The 20,801-nt window shown below is 48.0% G+C and overlaps 1 protein-coding gene across 4 annotated transcripts in view; it reads left to right on the plus strand.

Moving 5' to 3' along the window:
* ZBTB7C (zinc finger and BTB domain containing 7C) overlaps positions 1-20,801 on the plus strand; it is a 380,371-nt gene that overhangs the window by 178,352 nt on the left and 181,218 nt on the right. The gene's annotated exons all lie outside the window — the stretch shown is intronic.

The raw sequence follows: 20,801 nt of genomic DNA on the forward strand, positions 1-20,801 counted from the left end.
TGCCATCCACAGTGCCCAAGGCGCCCAGACTGTTCATGCCAAGGGTGCCTGCAAGCCCATACCAAGCCATCCTTAGCATCCCTTCAGACTCCCTCCCATGCTCCTCAGCACCCAAAGTCCAGAGAGGCCTGAGGCAGCAGGAGTCTGGCATGTCAATTCTGCCCTGAGTATGCACACACCTGGCTGGGTCATGACAGCTCCCAGGCTTGGCCACAATTTTGCTGCAAAATCAGGATGGGTACCATGAGCAGAGAGAGGCCAGACAGTGGGAGCGGGCACTTTCCAGCCTGTGGAGGCAGAGGACTTTCCAGATGCCGGAGAGTGCAGAGATGCCTGGGTCTGCAGCCATGGCTGGGTGGCTGCAGCTGTGCCCAGGAGGGTGGGGCTCCTGCACCTCCAGCTTGGAAGGGTTCCGAGCTTCCACCTGTTCCTGATTCCCGCCGGCTCTGTGGAGCACATATCCTGGACATGCCTCCCCCACTGCGGCCTGTGTCATGTCAGCAGCTGCTCCAGATGGGCGGCCACTGCCATCAACATGGCCTTCTCCCCTGTGTGTCTGTCTGCACAGTTGTATTGGATTGCCTTAATCCAGTATGACCTCATCTTAATTTGACTACATCTATAAAACGCTATTTCCAAATGAAATCACAGTCACTGATTGCAATTAGATAGGAATTTTGGAGGATACTGTTCATGCAGTTCAGCAGAGTTGGCTGAAAGGTTGAACTTGGCACCTTCTTGTAGCCTCTCCAGCTTGGGAATCTTGGGGTAGCTGTGCTTCCTAGGTAGTGGCTCAGGGCTTTCAAGAGGGTATCTTAAGAGACCCACTTGAAAGCTGCAAGGCTTCTTATGAAGTGGTCAAAGAAGTCATAGAATGTCATTTCTGCCTCATCCATTGGTCAAGCACACCACAAGGCCAGTTGATATTCAAGGGAAGGGGATGAGATTTCACTTTTTGATGCAAGAATGTCCAAGAATTTGTAGTCTTTTAACCTGCTACACTGTGTTCTGTGTACCATGATAGAAGGTTTCATACTTATTTGCTCATTTAACCTTCCTCACCATCCTGCGTCTCATTATGCTTACCCTTAAAACCAAGGCTCAGAGAGGTCAAGTAAATTGTTCAAAGCCACACAGCTAGTGAATTGTGGGGCTAGGATTTGAACCCATGGCTATCTCATTCTAAAGCATGTTCCTTCTAGGACACCAGCCTAGAAAGAAAAAAGCCAGTTCCTAATTGGTACTAGAGATCTAGAAGTTCTCCAGCAACCCTGGGGTGGCATAAATGCAAGACTTCCGTGCCCATGCCATTATGCGCAGTCAGGGATTGTTGTAACCAATTTTCCTGGACCTAGACTTCTCCACCAGGAACATCATTTGACTGCCAAGTACTTCTTTCCTCAGTCAGTAGCCAGGGGGCTCAGATGCACTCGCTGGTATAGCACCTGGCATTACCAGCTGTGCCTAATTCTGCAGGGGAACTGGCTGCCTACTGTCTACAGAAGATAAGGCTGGGCCATGAGCCTCCTTCAATTGCTCCTTCTGCATGTCATGTCCCCTGCTCACCTTCCTCTAGCAGCGTTTCCTAACTCTTTCTCTATGGCCTGCATCTAGATGAGGTCACTCCGCAGATGGGGCCTTTAGAGGTGGACACGCTCCTAGTGTGGGGGTAGGGGGCGCCATGCTGCTGGCCTTAGGCTGCCCCTTCCCCTTGGACTATCAATAGCTGCACAGCCCCACCCGCTGGTAGCTAACATCCTTGCACCAGATGAGATGGTGTCTTCACCTCTCCCCATCCTATGTCCATCCCCTTCCAGCATGTTCAATTTCATTCTCTTCAACAAACATGAGCTGAGCACCAGTTATGGCCAAAAATCTGTCTCAGGCATGGGATGTGCTGGAAAACTAGGAAGACCTCTTAGGCATCATTTTAGTTCAGTGGCTTTATTTTTTAGGGGAAGCGGAGGAGCAAGGAGAAGGAATACACAGGGATTCCGTCTGAGAGCTGTGTTTAGCCCAGCGATCCTGTTTAGTCCTTGCCTCCGTCCCAACCAATTTCCCACCGGGTTGCTTTTGGCTAGGTTGGCACAAACATCCCACAAACACTGCTGAAACTAGTCAGCAGGAGTCCCTGACCAGGGGATCAACCTCATTTTGTTGGGGAGAGGGCTGGTGGATGAAGCTTACATGCCTTCTTCAGGGGAGTGTTTGATGAGCCTGTAAGAAGGAACGTTGATTCTCGTGCTTAGTTTCTCCTTATTGCTAATCTGCACAAAGAAACGTTAATGATTTTAATTATGGGGTTGGGTTAATACATCATGTAAATGATTTTATTTAGAAAATGCAAACTAATTCCCTTTGCAGAAAGGCTCTGCATCGAGGCCCTCCCACCTGCTTGCCTGGCAGGGCAGAAGGGAGGGAGGTGGGCGTGGCTGCCTCTCAGGCAGACCCCTGCTGCCTGGGAGACAGAACCTGCCAGACAACCTGCAGGGCACATTCCGCACCTCGTGGAGGCCAAAACGAGAGGCTGGTTCTCCCTTGGCCACCCCCTCAGTGCCCCACACCTGCCCTGCTCCTCGGACTGAGGGCCTATGAGGGAGATGGGCGGTCGCGAAGGCTGCCCAGCTCCCCCACGGCTTCCCCCGGCCTCCCTACAGACTCTTCGGCAATTCCCGCCAACAGAGCTATTATTCCTCAATTTGTTCCAACCTGAAAATAAAGACAGATAAAGTGAAAATATTCCGGGAACAATGCCAAGCCAAAGGCATTAAATTATTAAGCGATCTCTATCTGAGTAATGGATTTATGCCCTTTAACAACTTTAAAAGAAATATAATGTTTTTCAATACCTTCTTTTAGGGAACTTCTTATAAATGAACTGTCCATTTTATTAGTATTAAAGGAAATGGGGATTGAATCAGAGCTTCTAGGGCAGGTGATTATCTGCAGATTTCTCCTTAGAGCTGGGAAAATTAACAACATAGAATTATCCACACATTTTTTTAAAGGGCACTTTACAAGATACTGTACAGTAAATTGGAAAATGTATAACTATCCATCATGGTAAATCTTGGGAATATAATAATTAGAAACCACACAGCCATGGCCAGGGAAGATTAGAGCTAAAATCAGATGGTGTATTGCTGTTTTTTGAAGTCACCAGAGTGGGTGCTGGTGGTGGGCTGGGGCAGGAAGGCGGGTGGCGCACAGCTCAGGTAGCATGTCGGGGTCTGGGGCACGCTGCCTGGGTGGGCACGTGAAGGCTGTTGGGGAGAATCTTGGCATTTTGTTGGGATTTAAACAGGATAAACATGCTGTTTTGACTGGAATCTGGGACCATCTTGTTTTTCCTCCCTCCTTCCTGGGACGCTGATGATCTTCACCTCCAGCCTTGTATAATCCGGCCGTGCTTGTGTTTCCAGTTGGTTCTAGGCTCTGTGGCTGTCACTGGAGAGCCAGATGGAGTTCTTTTGTGGGGTCAGGGGAAGGGGAAAAGGGACAGAAATATCCTTGATGTTAAAGTCTAGAGTGAGTGTGTGTGTGTGTGTATGGGAGGGTGTGCATACCTGCACACGTGGGGGTGTAGGGGTGCGTGCGGGTGTGTTCATGTACAAGAGTGAGCGTATATGAGCGTGTGTGTGTGTGTGTGTGTGTGTGTGTGTGTGTGTGTGTGTGTGATGTCCTCGGGAATGAAAGGCCTCTGGTTTTGGCTTCTGCTCAGAGCCTCCTGACTCCTGGCAAGCAGGGAAGGGTTGTGGGCGGGCAGGGGGGTGGCAACCGCAGTGGGCAAGGGCTGCTTCCCTTCTTCCTGCTGCAGCCTCCACCCTTGGCAGCCACTCTCAGGCTGGTGGGTGGAGCAGTGAGAAGGGGTCCTAGTGGAGTGAGGAGGAGCCAGGGGTGACAGACAGAGAGGCCCAAGAGGCTGTGCCCCACCCATCAGCAGCAAGGCTAGCAGTGCCATAACCTTGTCTAATGGCAAGGACCCAGTGCTATCTGTGCCAGAAAGATGTCAGCATCCTCCTGGCCAGACACAGGCTTGGGAAGGGATTTCCTCTCAGGGCTGACCCTTAACAAAATCATGTGTGATCAGAACAAGCAATCTCTTGGAATCCATCTTATAGTCTGTCTCTCCCATGAGGAAACCGAACCCTGCACAGGTGAAATGTGAGGATGTGAGCAGAGGACCTGTTGGCGAACACTCTTGTGGCTGCTATTTATTTGCTGTGGTCATACTTTCCAGCTAGGTCCTGTCTCCCCAGCTCAGCAGCCACGCTGCTGAGAGTGCTTCCTGCCCCATCTGCCACGCTCAATGGCAACTTGTTCATTCAGGAAGACTCTGGAAGCATCTTCCAGGTGGGGCTGGCCTCCCCACCCGCTTTTTGCCCCACTCACGTGTCTCTCTTTGGTGTCCATCCCTTTCCTCCCATTGCTACCTTACAGAAACACCTGCATTGGACTTTTCATATGGAATAAGAAGTTATACCCTTTAATGTACCCCTTGTTACGATGCTTCACCTGGACTTCTGCCCTCTCAGTCTGAGAGGGAGAGAAGGAGAGGACAAGGGGATCCTCCACGTCTGCAAAAATTATAATACCTTTGAGGCAGCCTGTAATTTTCTTAATTTCTCAGTGTTTCCCCTTTGCTTGCTAGAAGGCAAAGACTAGTCCAGCAATCTCCAATGAAAAGTTTTGTGGTAAGGCAGAGTTTGGTAAAAGAGGACTCCTGTTTAGGACCTGAAAGAATTAGCAAAACTCTAAAAGGTGGTCAGTTTATTCCCCGTTCACTATAGGCTTCAGGCCATTATAGTAATGACAGTGCGACAGTCGTTGGCACTTTTAGGATCATTTGAAATTCCTGTGGCAAAGGAAAGACTAAGCAAACAGAAGGATGAGACTTGAAGGTAACCCACAATGTTGGGTGGAGGCTGGCCCAAGTAAGACAAAGGCGCATCCTTCTCCTTAGTGATAAGAGAATAGCCGAAAGGAAGAGGGTGGAGCAGCTTGCTCAGCCACAAACTCCCATATATGTACCTGCCTGGAAGGATGGAGTGAGAATTCAATAGGAGGAGGCTTGTGAAGGTGCCCTCTGAACTGACAAGCCGTACAAATATAAATCAGCTGCAGCAGCAGCGGCATTCCTGGTGGATACAGTGGCATCTTTTTCATCACTCTCTATAAGCAGAATACAGTGGCTTTTCAGTTCTTGGATGCTTGTTCAAGCCCTCCTGGCCCAGACAGCCTTGTCAGGGCATGACTGACTCTCCTTGGGGCTCAAGAGAGGAAGGGTGGTCAGAGAGGCTGCATCTGTGCATTAGGGCTGAAAAGTAGCTAACTCTTAGCAGTATGATGCTCAAACTCAATCTGGTGGCCAGTTGGCTAGAGAGTCATGCTCTCAGTGAACGTGTGCTGCCGTCCACCATGGGCGACACCTCATGTGACACCTGGAGGTTGCAAAGGTGTATGTCATGCATATTTTACCCCCAGGTGCTTGCAGTGCAGTCATGCACATCCAATCTAAAATCCCTGGCCCTTGGTTTTCTCATTTTTCAAGGAGGAAATTGGCCTTAGATACTTCTACAGTCCATCCCTTCCAGCCCTACCATTGTTTAAAGGCCTCAGCTCCTCAGCATAGCACCTTGTTATGTGTGTGTATGGTTGACTGTGATTGATTGTTAAGGACTAAGATTTGGGAGAAAGTAAAATCTAAAATGAGGCAAGAAGGTAGCTGTTTGAAGTTGTCATTGCATGCCAGCACGAGACAGCTTAGAGGACACCTGGAGATATTTCCCGGATGAAGGGATCTATCTGTATCAGTTGCCTATTGCTATGTAATAAACAGCCCCCACACTTAGTGGCCTGAAACAGTAATCGTGTACGTGTTTGCTAATGTGGTCAGCAGCTTGGGCTGGGCTCCATTTGGTGTTACCTGGGCTTGCTCGCCTGTCTGGGCTCAGCTGGGGCAGTCTGAGATGACTGGGCCTCTCTTTTCAAGTCTCTCCCATCCTTAAGGAAGTGTTCTGTTTCTTCACATGACAGTGACATTCTAAGAGGGAGAGAACAAAAGCTTCAAGACCTCTGGAGCCCTGGGCCCAGAAATTACAGAGTCACTTCCTCCACATTCTGCTGGCCGGAGCAAGTCACAAGGCCAGCCTATATTCAAGTGCTGAAAAAATAAGCGCTACCATTTGATTGGGATACAGCAAAGGCACATTAAAAGAAGGCTTGTGTATATGGATGGAAGGAATTATCGAAAGCACAATTAAATAACCAGCCATGCTACCCAAAGCAGACCTGCTTTCCTAATTGTCTGTAATGCAGTAGGCAGTGTCCATAGGTCTTGGGTCACTGTGCTTGTTCATTCCCTTTCCTCTCCCTCTCCCTTTCCTCTTTCTTTACATTCTCTCGTCTCCTTCCCCTTCCCCTCTCCCTCTCCCTTTCCTCTCCCTCTTTTACCCCTCCTCCCTCCCATTTCTAAAACAGTAATGCCGGGTAAGCCCATCAGTTGAGGTAGTGATAAGTGTAGTGGGGTACAGTGGTGGAAGCCAGTTGTGGATGGGGAATATTTATGCTCAGGCATGCACGTGTGTGTAACAGAGCAAAGGCATAGGTTTATACAACAGACACCAAGCCACCTGGATTACCTGGACTGGGACTAGGGCAATCAGAAATATTACAAAGAGAATTTTGCAACCAATGGATAAATTGGTACTTAACTGAAAGTTTACTGACGGATAAATTTAAGTCACCAAAATGTTCTAGCAGTTTGGATGGAAATGTATATTACACGGAGAGAGAGAGCTATATAAAATAAAAGTAGTTGCTGGCATTAACAGAATATATAGAACCCAGTTTAATGATTTCATTATAATTGCCTTTACTCTCTAGGATGTGTTTAAGTTGCTTAGCTATTATGAATTGAATGTTTACTGTATGCTGAGAGCTGTGCAAAATGTGTAGTTTTGTATACATCCTCTGCCTGGCAGCTCTGAAAGATAACTCTGATTCTGCCTAATTCATGGAATTGGGAAAAAGGTCTAACAAGGTTAATTGGCTTGCCCTTGGCTAGTAAATGGTAGTTTTGGTGTTTGAACGTACATCTGTCCGACAGAGCCCCTCATATCAGCACTCCATACTGGAACGGAGTTCTGGAAAACTCTGTTCTTACCATGGTTTGCTGTTAGTGAAGGACAGGGATGCCCTGGGGCTCTGAGATGGTGTGTGGAGTGAGGCCAGGGCTCCCAGCATGTCTGCTGTCCTCACTGGCTTCCCTTCCCTCAGTGGAGGGACCTCACTGCCCTCAAGAGCCTCTACTCTGTGCCTCCTTGTGTCCCACTGACCTTCCTCTGTTCCTTGTGCTCATCGCAGCTCTTTTCTCCTATGCTTTCAGCTCTGTTTGGTGTTATGAATCAGATATTGTGCTTCACAGGTTCTTCATTAGTTCTAGATTTGGGACCTTCATTGACTTCTCTGGAGTTGATGGCTGGAGGATGCTGGACTGTGAGTGTGGATGTATAGGTTATTAGTATAAATGCATACAGGCCCTGAACCACTTAGAAATTGGGTTCAGCTGCCAATAACAGAGACCATAGACAACTGTGACTTAAACAATTTCAAAGTTCTTTTCTTTCCTCATGTGTAGAAACCCTGTAGGTAGACAGTTCAAAGCCAGTATGAAATATCTACAGTCATCTGGGACTTCCGTCACTCTGTTCCATCATCTTTAGCATCTCTGTAGTCCAAGATGGCTGCTGGAGGTCCAGCTATCACAACTTTTATAAGGCCTTTTGAAGGTCCTGCCCAAAACTGCCACACACATCCCGTGAGCCACTTCTGCCTCCAAGGTTGTCTGGGAAATGTAATTTTCCCATTAAGTAAGTCACTTAGGTTTCTAAATCATAAGAGAGGAATGGCTATTAGGTAAGAAAACAGCAAGCCCTTAAACAGATCGTTTCTCTGAGTCCTGCTTGTTTGGATGGGCTGGCAATTTTCCCATTTCATATGTACAGAATATCAGGTTAAAGGATGTTAAGTGACTTGCTCATAGTTGTAGTAGCAAAACTGGAATTGAGACCTGGGACTCCTGGCCACCTCTTTGTATAGCCAACCCATTGAAGAAGTAAGATGGACACCATCCTCAACCCTCCTACACACACTCCCTGCCTACGTGTGCACATGTGACTAGGGTCTACCAGCCAAAAAGCCCATTGCAAGGTGCTCCAGCCGAAGAAATATTTTGGATCCCATGTTTCTTTCTCTGCAACCCTGCTTCTTGTGAAGGCCAGTTAATTAGATGTCTCTGTTAAACATGTGTGGTCTATTAGCCTGCTGAGAGAGATGAGGGGAGGTTAGGGTGCTAAAGCCCTCAGGTTTCTAGGATATGTTTCTAGAATATGATGATTAGAATAAAGGGTATGGGGGAAATTTTCACCTCTATCCTGGTATTTCTGCCTTTATCTGGCGGCCTTTACTGGGACAAACCTGTCTCCCACAGGTCAGGAACCAGGTCTCCACATTTCTGGGTCTCCAGGCCACCTGTTTCTGCACCTTGCCTGTTTTCCACTGCCTCTGCAAACCACAGTGTAAACCCATCCCCAGCTCTTCCCTAAGGATGCTGAGAAACTCTATGTGGGGGGCACACTGTGTAATCACATGCAGTTACTGGGCTGGGATCGTGCCGTTAATTTAGTCTTCAGGATTTATTGGTGTTTGTTAGAAAAGGCTGCTGGCCCAGAGCCTGGGCCTGGGGATTGGTGTCTCAGAATGCAGATCAGGGCTGCACACCTCCAGGGGCAGGGACTTCTGGGGCCTACAGAATTTAGCTCCACCCCTGCCTGTTTCCCTCCCCTCTGCAGATTTCTTGCTGCTTCCTTGGACTTTCATTGGGTACAGAGCGGAGGAAGCAAGGTTTCCAGAGCTGGTGGCCTGCAGGTCTGGTGGAGTGATGAGAAAGCTGGATACTCTTTCTCATGCCCTCCTGGAGGAAGGGACCTGCTTGTAAATTGTGATAATGGTCCCATATCAGTCACAGATACACATTTTAAGACAAGAAGAGCCTCCTGCCCTGTGTCTGTGGGGAAAGCCTCTCACCCTCTTTCCAGAAATATGGCGTGATGGGAATTGTCCTGGGGCTGGTATCCAGGAGCAGATTTAGGAGGCAGCAGGCAAGTCCCCAGCTTCCATGAGCCTTAATTTTCTCAACTGATGAATATGGATGAGACCACTGCTCCTTTAAAGAACTAGACAGTATAGAGGGACAGATTCGAAATGCTTTTGAAATATAGAGGACTATTGCACAAATATGGTCCTGCTCTCAACACAAGGCTGTGGTTCCTCCCACAGTCTCCTATTCTTGGTCACAATTGCTCAGTGGGCAGCCCTCTCGCATGTCATGTGTGTTGGCTGAGCCCCAAGATCATGCAGGATGCAGCTGGTGGAGAGCAGGGAGCACACCTTAGCTGTCAGTTTCATAGGCAGATTTCCCAGCATCCGCGTTGACAGGATGCTTTCCTAGAGACAAGAGGGTGGAGGCTGGGGGCTTAGGGTAAGGCTAGGGACGGTGCAGCAGGGAGACCAGGCACAGGATAGATGGAAGGCTAGAGACAATAAAGACAGAAGACAAGGGCAGTATAGAGGGAGACTAGGACAGTATAGAGGAGACTAGGACAGTATAGAGGGAGACTAGGACAGTATAGAGGAGACTAGGACAGTATAGGGGAGACTAGGACAGTATAGAGGAGACTAGGACAGTATAGAGGAGACTAGGACAGTATAGAGGAGAGACTAGGACAGTATAGAGGAAACTAGGACAGTATAGAGGAGACTAGGACAGTATAGGGGAGACTAGGACAGTATAGGGGAGACTAGGACAGTATAGAGGAGACTAGGACAGTATGAGTGAGACTAGGACAGTATAGAGGAGACTAGGACAGTATAGAGGAGACTAGGACAGTATAGAAGAGATTAGGACAGTATAGAGGGGAGATTAGGACAGTATAGAGGGAGATTAGGACAGTATAGAGGAGACTAGGACAGTATAGAGGAGAGACTAGGACAGTATAGAGGAGAGACTAGGACAGTATAGAGGAGACTAGGACAGTATAGAGGAGACTAGGACAGTATAGAAGAGATTAGGACAGTATAGAGGGGAGATTAGGACAGTATAGAGGGAGATTAGGACAGTATAGAGGAGACTAGGACAGTATAGAGGAGAGACTAGGACAGTATAGAGGAGACTAGGACAATATAGAGGAGACTAGGACAGTATAGAGGAGAGACTAGGACAGTATAGAGGAGAGACTAGGACAGTATAGAGGGGAGATTAGGACAGTATAGAGGGGAGACTAGGACAGTATAGAGAAGACTAGGACAGTATAGAGGAGACTAGGACAGTATAGAGGAGAGACTAGGACAGTATAGAGGAGACTAGGACAGTATAGAGGAGACTAGGACAGTATAGAGGAGACTAGGACAGTATAGAAGAGATTAGGACAGTATAGAGGGGAGATTAGGACAGTATAGAGGGAGATTAGGACAGTATAGAGGAGACTAGGACAGTATAGAGGAGAGACTAGGACAGTATAGAGGAGAGACTAGGACAGTATAGAGGAGACTAGGACAGTATAGAGGAGACTAGGACAGTATAGAAGAGATTAGGACAGTATAGAGGGGAGATTAGGACAGTATAGAGGGGAGATTAGGACAGTATAGAGGAGACTAGGACAGTATAGAGGAGAGACTAGGACAGTATAGAGGAGACTAGGACAATATAGAGGAGACTAGGACAGTATAGAGGAGAGACTAGGACAGTATAGAGGAGAGACTAGGACAGTATAGAGGGGAGATTAGGACAGTATAGAGGGGAGACTAGGACAGTATAGAGAAGACTAGGACAGTATAGAGGAGACTAGGACAGTATAGAGGAGAGACTAGGACAGTATAGAGGAGACTAGGACAGTATAGAGGAGACTAGGACAGTATAGAGGAGACTAGGACAGTATAGAAGAGATTAGGACAGTATAGAGGGGAGATTAGGACAGTATAGAGGGAGATTAGGACAGTATAGAGGAGACTAGGACAGTATAGAGGAGACTAGGACAGTATAGAGGAGAGACTAGGACAGTATAGAGGAGACTAGGACAATATAGAGGAGACTAGGACAGTATAGAGGAGAGACTAGGACAGTATAGAGGAGACTAGGACAGTATGAGTGAGACTAGGACAGTATAGAGGAGACTAGGACAGTATAGAGGGGAGACTAGGACAGTATAGAGGAGAGACTAGGACAGTATAGAGGGGAGATTAGGACAGTATAGAGAAGACTAGGACAGTATAGAGGAGACTAGGACAGTATAGAGGAGAGACTAGGACAGTATAGAGGAGACTAGGACAGTATAGAGGAGACTAGGACAGTATAGAGGAGACTAGGACAGTATAGAGGAGAGACTAGGACAGTATAGAGGAGACTAGGACAGTATAGAGGAGACTAGGACAGTATGAGTGAGACTAGGACAGTATAGAAGAGACTAGGACAGTATAGAGGAGACTAGGACAGTATAGGGGAGACTAGGACAGTATAGAGGAGACTAGGACAGTATAGAGGGGAGATTAGGACAGTATAGAGGAGAGACTAGGACAGTATAGAGGAGACTAGGACAGTATAGAGGAGACTAGGACAGTATAGAGGGGAGACTAGGACAGTATAGAGGAGAGACTAGGACAGTATAGAGGGGAGATTAGGACAGTATAGAGGAGATACTAGAACAGTATAGAGGGGAGACTAGGACAGTATAGAGGTGAGATTAGGACAGTATAGAAGGGAGACGAGGACAGTATAGAGGGGAGACTAGGACAATATAGAAGAGACTAGGACAGTATAGAGGGGAGATTAGGACAGTATAGAGGAGACTAGGACAGTATAGAGGAGACTAGGACAGTATAGAAGAGATTAGGACAGTATAGAGGGGAGATTAGGACAGTATAGAGGGAGATTAGGACAGTATAGAGGAGAGACTAGGACAGTATAGAGGAGAGACTAGGACAGTATAGAGGAGACTAGGACAGTATAGAGGAGACTAGGACAGTATAGAGGAGAGACTAGGACAGTATAGAGGAGACTAGGACAGTATAGAGGGGAGATTAGGACAGTATAGAGGAGAGACTAGGACAGTATAGAGGAGACTAGGACAGTATAGAGGGAGACTAGGACAGTATAGAGGAGACTAGGACAGTATAGAGGAGAGACTAGGACAGTATAGAGGAGACTAGGACAGTATAGAGGAGACTAGGACAGTATAGAGGAGACTAGGACAGTATAGAGGAGACTAGGACAGTATAGAGGGGAGATTAGGACAGTATAGAGGAGAGACTAGGACAGTATAGAGGGGAGACTAGGACAGTATAGAGGGGAGATGAGGACAGTATAGAAGGGAGATGAGGACAGTATAGAGGGGAGACTAGGACAGTATAGAAGAGACTAGGACAGTATAGAGGGAGATTAGGAAAGTATAGAGGAGACTAGGACAGTATAGAGGAGACTAGGACAGTATAGAGGGGAGATTAGGACAGTATAGGGGGAGATTAGGACAGTATAGAGGAGACTAGGACAGTATAGAGGAGACTAGGATAGTATAGAGGAGACTAGGACAGTATAGAGGGGAGATTAGGACAGTATAGAGGTGAGATGAGGACAGTATAGAAGGGAGATGAGGACAGTATAGAGGGGAGACTAGGACAGTATAGAAGAGACTAGGACAGTATAGAGGAGACTAGGCCAGTAAAGAGTCAAGATTAGGGACACTATGTAGGCAAGTCTGGGGACAATGTAGAGGAGACTAGGACAGTAGGGAGTGTGCAGAATAGAGTGACTTGACCCCTCTGTGTGTCCATTTTCTCTGCTGAACAATGGAGTTTATAGTATTTGCTTCACTGGACTCTTTCTATTAAGTGAATCAATGTATGTAAGGCACTTACAAAGTACTTGGCATGTAAGAAGTTTTAACCATCTTTATTGCCACCTGTGGGTAGATTTATTTATTTCTCATGGGGTTGGGCAGAAACCCTCCTTATCTGATTAAATGCTGGATTGTCTGTAGAAGCCAAATGCTGCTATTCTGGGCACCTGGCATGTCAGGCCATCATGTAGGAGAAAATTTGAGCTTCATGGGCTGTGGCCTTGGCAATTTGGATTCTAAGTTACATCTCCGTCCCCAGCACCATGCCTGGCACTTAGGTGCTCAATCAGTATTTGTTCCCTAGAGGCAGCCTTACTCCCTTGGCATCTGTTGGGGAAGATGAGGCCTGGTCGCTGTTTGAGCCTTAGCCCAGCATCTCTGAGGAGCTCCAAGGCTCCCACCCAAGATGCCAGAGCTGGCACTGCAGCCCCAACAAAGTGGCACTTGGCTGAGCTGCATTCATTCATGCCCTGTTCATCCTGGGTCTGTGCCTGATTTGAACAGGATCTCAATTGTTCTATGGGCCAAACTGGACTGTGAGTGAACTGATCTGTGCCCTGACTTCAGACGGAGCTGGGGCTGGTGCTTTCAAGTTTCTGAGTGTGTGAACTTGGGGTCTGGGATCTCTGGTCCCGGAGCAGATGTTGTTGGGTTCTCCAGGCCCCTCAGCAGCAGAGGATGGGTCTGATGAGCAGGCCAGTGGGCTCTGTGCCACATCTGTGGATGACAGAAGCTGATGGGACAAATGTTGGCCAGTACCCAAGTGTCAGGCCATCTTTTGGGAGGAGCCATAACAGGACACATGGGGGCCTCCTTTTTATCCACTGCCTCAGCTTTGGTACAGCTCTGTTGCAATTGCCTCCCAAGCTGTCTCTCAGCCTCCGTTCCTCTCCATCCATTTCACTCTCTGCTCTGACACTAGTGATCCAAATAGAGACCTACCTGACCAACTCATTCCACTGCCCCAACACTCTAATCCCCTCTGGCCAAAGGTGCAGGATACAAAGTGCAAGACTCCTTTCTCAGAGATCTCTCTTCATCCCTCCTGCCACCTGCCCACTTTTCTACCATGTGACTCTGTGTAAATGAAGGCATTGCCCCATGTTGAAATGCAGACCCTCTAAGCCTTTGTGTGCTGTCAGTGCCTGCATGTGACTTTGTGCATAGAACTCTGGCATCTGCTGCCTAGGCCTGAATCCTTTCTTCACTATTTATAGGCTGTGTGACCTGGGAAGGTGCTTAAGCTGTGCACCTCTGTGTCCCCTCCTGGAATGTGGGAATGATACAGTATTTGCTTCATTGGGATACACTAGAGAGTAAATGAATTAATGTGTGCAGATGCTTAGAACAAGGCCCTGCACGATGTCAGTTCTCATTAGATGTTAGTGTTCTTGTCATCATTACTGCTATTTTACCTAACTAGCTAACGCCGGATCTTGTGAGGAGGGTGAGCCCAGGGCAGTGTCTGGGAGGGCAGGGCCTGTCAGCGTATGCGGTGTGGGAGGAGGGATTGGCTCTGGGGCTCAGGAGTGGTCCTGACATAGTTCTGCTGCCATGGGCAGATGGCTCCCCCTCATGCTCTGGCTGCTGCATCTATAAGACAGAGACAACAGGAGGCCTTACCCAGCATGCCTCAGTCCAGTCCCAGGCCTCAAATGCGACAATAGATGGGAAAGGCCCTGTGTCGGGGTCTGCTGTCATTATAAAATTGGGGAAGGGGCTGGTTGGCAGACAAACTGCAGTGAACAATGCAAATAGGGTGAGGGCCCTGTGTGCAGCGGCTCGGGGCCTCTCTAGGGAGAGCCTCCAAGGGGATCTCTGCCACGGGCCTTTTGCTGAGAGCTGCCTGGGACAGAGGGCACTTCACTCTTGGCCCCTGGGTGTCTGTCTTCCAAGTGTAGGCTGTTACTACCTCGGCAGACATGAGGGCTGGCGGTGGATGGAGCTGTAGCAGGGCGGGCCTGTAGGTGGGGAGCCCCACAGGCAGCATGTGGCTGTCAGCCAGTCGGCAGTGGTGCAGAAGGCTTCGGGTGAATGAAAGGGGAGTTCTCTGGCCAAGGAAAGCAGGGTCCGGGATGCAGAGGCTACAACAACCTCCTTAACGGAAACAAAGGGGAAAGGTACTCGTGGTTTAAAAATTAACAAACACCACCGCAGGTCCGCTGAAACCACGCCCCTGCTTCCGAGCATCTCACCAGGCAGGCCCTGTGTGTGTTGTGTAGAGAGAGGTCTGACCACGCAAACCGCAGGCTGTCCCCTGTGTGTGCACGCCTTTACTCTTTCCACAAGCGTGTGTAGAAGGCCTGCCTTTGGCCTCACACTGTACCGGGTCCTCTGCTCTGGAGAAGCCTTCATTCAAGGAGGGAATACCTGGGGGCAGAGGTGGTACCTCCCCGGAGAGAGCAGGGTGACCAGCCAGGGCCCCTCGAGCCAGCTGGGCCTCAGTCACATTCCTTTTGATTCAGCGGCCCTTTGCAGCACCATCGTCTACAGAGCACTGGGATACTATGGAGAATGGGCTGTCACCCTGACTCTGCAGGCCTGGGATGAGGATGGCAGGAGACTCCCGCATGTACTGAAGGCCACAGGGGAAGCTGAACGTGGAGACTGCCAGCTCTAGTGAGCCACCCCGGAACCCTGGCGTTCAGTGTTGACTCTGGACCAGGTGTGTTGGACGTGCAGGTGCAGGTGGGGCTCCATAACCTTTTCCATGGTGCTGGTGTGGCAGTCTCCCTGAATGGGGCAGCAGGAAACCCAGTGTTGCCTTGGCCTTTGCTGAGGTCTGTCTACTATGGTGCACTGAGCTGATGGCAGTGGGACTCATTCCAGGGCCCCCTCTAGGATGGTGATGTTATAAGCACATTGTTGTCTCTTCTAGAAGGACTGCCATGGACAGATGTGCTTAGAGGAGCCACAAGCAGATAAGCCAGTGTTCCATGGCCACCTAAGGCCACCACCCTTCAGTCAGGTCAGGAGGCAAGGGCCCTGAGATAATGAGACAGGGCCCTGTGGGACGGGGCAGTGGGGTTAGTGCCATGATGGGCAGGGTCACATGGGGAGTGTGGCTCTCTGGGGGCTTTTGTACTCCAGGAAGAAATGGGACTTTTCAGGTGGACAAGAAGATCTTCACAGAGATCCACAGATGAGTGAGGGACAACAGGTCCCACAGGAGACTGCAAAGACTTCAGGGTGGTTGGCTTGGGATGTGTAGAGCAGAGGAGGGAGAGGAGGAGAAGGAGGGGGACTCAAAGGGCCTCCGTGATCAGGGAGTGGCTGGCTTATGTCCAGTTAGCCAACTTCAGAATCCCCTGTGCTCGCATGGCAGGAGAGGCCTCCATGAGTTTTAAGTCAGGGAGGGACAGGGTCAGATCTGTGTGTTAGTAGTACTTCCGATGGTTGTGTGGGGGCTGCTTGGGGACAGGAAGGACAGGAGGGCTTGAAGACAGAGCATTCAGGTCTACCGAAGAAAAGGTTGGGGAGAAATGGTGTTTTCGCTTGCTCAGCACATGCTGAGTGGCTGAGGTCACAGGAGTTGACTGTCTCACAGCTCTGCAGGCCAGGTGACTGAGAATAAGGTCTCAGCAGGGTCGGCTCCTCCTGAGGCTGAGGGGAACCTGCTGCAGGCCTCTGCCAGCTTCTGGAGGGCTGCTGGCTGCCTGTGGTGCTCCTTGGCTTCAGCTGCATCACCCCGAGCTCTGCCTTCCCATCACACAGGCTTCTCCCTGCATGTGCCAGTGTCCAAACTTCACCTTTTTATAAGGATACCTGTCAGACTAGATTAGAGATCCAGCCTCATCCGGTATGACCTCATCCTAATTAATTACATCTGCAGTGTTCTTATTGCCAAATAAGGTACTTGCGGGTGGGACCTCACCATATGAATTCAGGGTGGACACAGTTAGACCCACAACAAGCGATGAGGGTCTGGTGGGTGTGGGGGCTGTAGGACGGAGAGGAGGGGTGGATTCCACAGACACTTGGGAGATGGACTGAGCAGGCTCAGGAGGCACAGAATATGAGCTGCTGGAGGGTTTTTAGGATGACTCCTGGCTTCTGATGAGAAGCCATCAGTGGGAGGAAAAAGGAAAAAATTTCTACTTGCTTTGGAAAATCGGCAAGGACCTTAAGGAGGAGTCCGTCCTGGAGATCCAGGTTTGGGGCTCATCAACATATGCCACCTTGGTTCTGACTTGGGGCTCATCAGCATACGCCGCCTTGGTTCCAACTCATGCCCTTCACCCCCCAGGGAGTGAACGCCCAGAAGCCAGTCATGTAGGTCTCTCTTCCCTCAACTCCTAGCAACTGGATTGCCCTCGCTGCCCATTTTTCCTCATGATTCTGCAGTCTTGCAACCACTTCCATTGTGTCTGCAGCTACTTCCATTGTGTCTGCAGCTACTTCCATTGTGTCTGCAGCGCTCTCTCCACCAGCCGGTGAGCCTCCCAGGTCAGGGATGTCATTTTCTACCTCCTCCAGCTTCTCTGATGCCCAGTAGGTCCACAGAATACCTCTTCCTCCTTCCTGGTGAGCTGGAGAAAACAAATTTCTCTTCAGTACAATAAAGAACTTGAAAACAAGAAAAGCTGCCCACCATAAAGTCAGCTGCCTGCTATGGTACTAAGTGCCCCATGGCTGATGTAAACCACAAAGAAAATTCTAAGTCCCCCACTGACTGAATGGACTCCTCCTGTCAGACAGGAGGATTCTGCAGAAACCTGAAAAATGAGTTCTGGCCATGATGAGAAGAGAGGGTTGGACATGCTTTCTTATCTTCTCTTCCTTTTGGAATTCAGGCACGATTAACCAGCATTGATATTAATGTGTGTGTATATATATGTATATATATATATATATATATATACATATGTATGTGTATATATATACATATGTATATATATATGGAGAGAGAGAGATTATATATATATATATATATGTATATATATATATATAAAAAATTAGCTGGGCATGGTGGCACATGCCTGTAGTCCCAACTACTCGGGAGGCTGAGACAGGAGAATCACTTGAACAGGGAAGTGGAGGTTGCAGTGAGCCGAGATCACACCACTGCACTGCAGCCTGACGACAGAGTGAGACTCTGTCTAAACAAACAAAAACAGAGATGTTAAGACTGACAAGACTAACTCTTTGTAGCAGTAAGACACCAACCTGACTCTAGTATAGTATTGCATGACAGATACCAGCCCCTGAAGGAAAATCAAAGCATTTTACCCCAAAATATATTTCTTTGACACGTTTTAAAATATGTCAAAAAAAAATCTGAAAATATGCCCTGAAAATCTGTCTGCTGTGGGGGAAATTTACATTCTGTAGAGAATCTCTTTCGCTTTCCAGGTCTTTTTCGGATCCTGAAGAGATTAGCTGAGAGTCTAGCCCCTTTTAAAGTCTGAATGGGAAACATTTGCCATTTGTTGCCTCTAAGGGTGGTCACTTATGAGACTTCATTTACATAACAGGAATCTTGGTCTTGACAGCCCCTTACCAGACACTCCTTTCTATTGATTCCAGATTTTTAAATAATATCTTAACTCTTTCAACTGAATACCAATCAGAAAATCTTTGAATCCACGAATGATCTGTAAGTCACTGCTTCACGTTGTCCCATGTTTCTGGACTGAACCAATGTATACCTCTCCTGTATTGATTGATATCTTATGACTTCCTAACACCAAGCTGTAACCCATCCACCTTGGACACATGTTCCCAGGACCTCCTGAGGCTGTGTCATGGGTCATAGTCTTCACATTTGGCTCACAATAAATCTCTTCAAATATTTCACAGAGTTTGGCTTTTTGGGTCAACACTGGAAGTAAGCCTACCACGCTGGGGATGCCGTGGAGGGGTGTCTACCCCAAGTGGACAGTTGGCTTCTGTGTCCTCTAAGAGTCTGCTAATGTCAAGATTGAATAATGAGGATGAGCAGGTACTATGAGCAGGACTGTTGGAACTGGTCTTTTTAACCTAGAACCTAGAGATGTATTCATTAACTAAGATATTAATTTATCATTTTATGCTGCACCAACTTCAAAACAGGACTGGTGACATTGTGAGTTTTAAAAATACCTATATGCAACAGAGTGGCTAACAACAAAATTGAAGACCATATGATCCAGCAATCCCACTTCTAGATATAAACCCAAAGGAATTGAAAGAAATGACTCAAACAGGTCCTTATACACTTATGTCCATTGCAGCATTATTCACAAGAGCCAAGATGTGGAGGCAACCTAGTGTTCATTGATGGATGAGTGGATAAACAAACTATGATATATACATAAAATGAAATATTATTTAGTCTTAAAAAGTAGGGAATTTTGACACGTGCTACCACCTGTGTCACAGGGTAAACCTCAAAATTGGGGTTTAGCCTGGGAAGCCACGTGGATTCTTGGCTTTATGCAGGAAGACATTCAAGAGCGGGCTAACAGAGTGAAGTGAATGCAAGTGTATTAAAAAAGTAAAGGAATGAAAGGGTTGCTACTGTCATGGCACTGGTGGGAATTTCCTTTAGCATGCTGAAGTATTATAATTAGCATATAATGAGCAGTGAGGGCGGCCATCTTGGTTTTAGCGGGTTTTGACCAGCTTCTTGACCGCATCCTGTTTTATCAGCAGGGACTTTGTGACCCTTATCTTTTGAAACCAGTCCTGCCAACCTCTTATCTTACATGTTTGAACCTTGAGGACATTATGTTACATGAAATAAACCAAATGCGAAAGGACAAATACTGCGTGATTCCATCATATGAGGGACCTGGCATAGTCACATTTCTAGAGACACAGAATAGAATGGTGGTTGCCAGCAGCTGGGAGGAGGGGAGAATGGGGAATTTATGTTTGTTGGAGACAGAGCTTCAGTTTGGAAAAATGAAAAATGTTCTGGAGATGGATGTTGGGGATGGTTGCCCAAAATGTGAATGTGTTTAATGTCACTGAACTGTACACTTCAAATGATTAAAATCGTAAACTTTTATGTCATGTGTATTTTACTACAATTTCAAAAAATTGACTTGGAGAGAAAGAAGCCTCCAGCCTTTCCAAGCCTACCGTGTGTTGTGGCACCAAGGAGCACACAGTGGCCCCTGAGCAGTCCCTGTACATGGTGCCCGCTCTCACTGCAGGGCAGGCTGACGCGTGTCCAAGCACCTTTGACTCACTTCACCCTTCATTTGCCACACACGCTGTCACAGCTGTGCAACCGGAGGCCATTTTTTATCCCAGCCCTACATTTTGACAACTCCATGGAACCAGCACATGAAAGCTCAGCCCAGAGAGGGGCTCTTTTGCTCTGACATTGCCCCTTCTCCAGTTCTCTTCTTACCTTAGTGCCCGTTCCCATCCCTGCCCAAATTTTCCAGCATGCCCTTTAGCCCAGTGAAGTCTCTGCATTGGGGTCAGGTCAGAACCAGTACCCAAATAAGAAGGTAATAAATCTGAATAAAGTGCATGCTGTCTGTGCCCGGTCCTCTTTACTGCTGCCTAAAATGTAGCTGCTTTCTTTTCAGATTTGATCTAGAATAAGGTGTTTGCTTCATTAATGTCAAGAGTAACTAGATGCCAACAGATGCAGGTATTCCAATAACACAGCTCTGTTATCAGGGGTATACAGTAGGAGCTGTTTAATCTCTAGCACACACAGGAGAAGCCATTGAAGACGGGAAGGCCCAGGGCAAGAGTGGGACCCAACCAGTGCAAGTGCAGGACACTCTGGTTGTAACTATGAAAACACCAGTTCAAGAATGACCAGGGATGTCACTAAAGGTTCTGCAGCACGCTACCCTGGTCACGTTAATTTCCAGACACTGGAAGGTTTGGGGACAGAAAAACTAAAGT

This window comes from Saimiri boliviensis, chromosome 13 (assembly GCF_048565385.1).
Source record: "Saimiri boliviensis isolate mSaiBol1 chromosome 13, mSaiBol1.pri, whole genome shotgun sequence".
NCBI lineage: Eukaryota > Metazoa > Chordata > Mammalia > Primates > Cebidae > Saimiri > Saimiri boliviensis.